General features: G+C 30.3%; 1 protein-coding gene across 2 annotated transcripts in view; it reads left to right on the top strand.

The window, feature by feature from the left end:
* The window catches only part of LOC106678088 (inositol hexakisphosphate kinase 1), a 308,245-nt gene that overhangs the window by 86,156 nt on the left and 219,439 nt on the right, over positions 1-2,650 (top strand). The window contains exon 1 of one of the 2 annotated variants that reach the window (XM_067053052.1): positions 1,242-1,472. The exons of the other annotated variant lie outside the window; for it this stretch is intronic. The gene's annotated coding sequence lies outside the window, so the exon portion shown is untranslated. Of the gene's footprint in view, positions 1-1,241; positions 1,473-2,650 lie in introns of those variants that run through there. 2 annotated transcript variants of the gene reach the window in all.

Below are 2,650 nucleotides of genomic sequence, written 5' to 3'. Positions count from 1 at the left end.
TAGCACTCTAATGACATTTTACATTACTTGGTCTCGTGGCCATCTTCTTTTCAGGCGTCTCGGAGGATTGTCAGGAAGAGGATGCAAGGTTAGAAACTGCAGGGTTTGAGTGGTTAAGAGTTTATAATGGAAGGAGTGATATCTGGTTCAGGCAAGATCGGTTACATAGGGAACATTAAGGTCTTTATGTATGATTTTATTTCTGACAAAGTAAGGAGCATTGAGGATTTTACGAAAGAGTTTGGATTGTAAGGATTGAATACGAGAGGAATTCGAAGGTTTAGTGGAACCCCAAAGCTCAACTCCATATGTCCAGATTGGCCTTATTACTGTCATGTAGATCAGTCTTCTGTAATGAATTGGACGTTTAGACCGTTTCTCCAGTAAGTGCTGTAATAGTCGAAATCGACGTGCAGTTTCCTGTCTTTTCAGTCTTTCCAGATTTCCAGGTTAGTCGGATTGTAGTTGTCCAGATGTAGTCCAAGGTAGAGGGTCTGTTCGACAGGAGTAAGATTAACATTATTAAATGAAACTGTAGGGCAGTCGGCAGGTTCACGACGAAGGGTAAAAGTGATTTGATAGGATTTGTTGAAATTTATCTTAATCCTCCAATTACGACACTATTCTTCGAGAGCTGTAGTATATAGAACTGGTAAATGTAAACACAAAAACTAATTTTCATTGCAACAGTCAGCCGAGAAGTTTGAAATCAAAAAGATACTGGATCACACAGATTTTTTAAAAAGATGCTTATTAAATTGCTTGCCTCATAATCGAAGAAAAGACAAGACGCATGTTTTGCTATATAATTATTAAATTTTTTAAATGGCGTTATGTGACAACCTAGGTTGTTGATATATGTGTATATTTATTAAATAAAAAATCATAAAAAAAAATTTCAAGTGTTCAAGTATAACACAAAATGCTAATTACAATTTTCCAAACTAATGTACTTCTTTTAATATATGCATATTTTTCATAAGCTAATACAGTGGATATTAGAGGACATCGTGCCTGGAATGGATAAATCCCTGGACCCTTATCTGTCCGTTGCAGAGAGGTTTGACAGAACTAATTTTTATTTTATTGTTACTCTATCGTACAAATTAAAAAATATTCATACTTTCAAAATTTTATAATAATATTGGTTTGGTTTAATATTTTACTGTCAGCGGTGATGACCCATACCACCTGGTTCGGATCGCGTTCTATCTCTCCACACCTGTTTTTATTAGTTAGGAAATCATCAGTTCATAATTCCCTTTAGACCGAATTGGCTAGGAGAGAAAATGTCCTATCGACTCACTCCAACATCTCATTCGGCTATCAAATAAATAAATCATTTCCTTTACCTTCGATGAAACTTATCCCAATTATTAAAAGGAATAAAAAAAAGTTAAGCATTAAAGAGAAAGATTGTTTTTATTTTTGGAGCTCTCGCCACAAACCGCTTTGGAGGATTTGGTTCTACTGTGAGTTAGTAAACCTATCATATTTATATAGTATCTTACTTATTTATAAATTTATTTCACTAACCAATATTAATATGTAACCTTTTTTTGATTTATTTTATTCATATGGTTGGTATCGACGAGGTTTTATGTCATTGCCTTGGATCGAGTTATAAAATTAAAAATCGATATATCTTAAAATTATATTTTAAATCGATTTATCTTTGTAATACATATATAATAGTTGATTAGTATTATTAAGTTTAGTAATACTTTTAATTAGGATAATGAGAGTTGGTTATTAAAAATTATAGTAATTATTTACTATCTCTTCTTTATCAAAGAACTATTACTTCTCGACCAGACTGTAGGTCGATAAGTTTATAGGTTAGTTTATTATATTAAACTTTTTTGAAGAGGTAAAATTTCTTTATTTTTTTCCCTCTTTAGTTAATGTTTAGGTTTTAATACATCACACTTTTCGTTAGTAGTTTCTACCATCTTATAACTTTTAAATATCGATATTTAATAAATCTTTCTTATTTAAGATAGGTAATACTCACGGATCCTTGTACATTTATCCACTATGAAACTTTACTGTCTGACAATCTTCAGTATTGTATATTTAATATTGTAATACATATTGATACTTATTAAATGTAATGAAGATATTACATATGTATATATAGCTTAAACAGAAACGAGATTCGAAGCATTTATTTTATATTTACCTAATAGTTAATAAAAATTTAAATGTTTTGATTTATTAATTTACTTTTCAAAAAGAACTGACATACACATTACCTATATTGTGTCTGATTTTCTTCTTACCTAGGTAAATTTACCAAGAGAGATTCAGTCTCTACATTAAAAATACATCTAATTCTCATGTATTGCTACATCTATTAAGAGATTTTTTTTTAAAAAAGGCTGTGAAATATATATTTGGAGAGGGATAAGAGAGATTCCCATATATTATCTACGGAGTACGTCCGCTACAAAATAAAAACTTTTATTTATTTTTTTTTAGAAATAATCCAATTTTTTTTTATTTTCTCTTAACTATGTATGGAATATATAGTAATAAAACTCATTCAAGCGATCGTGAAAAATTGTTTTTAGGTCTCTTGTCTCCAAATAATAAGTCACGAAGTGGTCTGTGTGTGTGAGCAACCTAGTTCAAAAAAAGAAGGTAATAA

The sequence above is a fragment of the Halyomorpha halys genome, unplaced genomic scaffold (genome assembly GCF_000696795.3).
Source record: "Halyomorpha halys isolate HHAL.00 unplaced genomic scaffold, Hhal_1.1 Scaffold122.1, whole genome shotgun sequence".
NCBI lineage: Eukaryota > Metazoa > Arthropoda > Insecta > Hemiptera > Pentatomidae > Halyomorpha > Halyomorpha halys.
The sequence above is the reverse complement of the archived record's forward strand: the minus strand, read 5'-3'. Positions and strand labels throughout refer to the sequence as shown.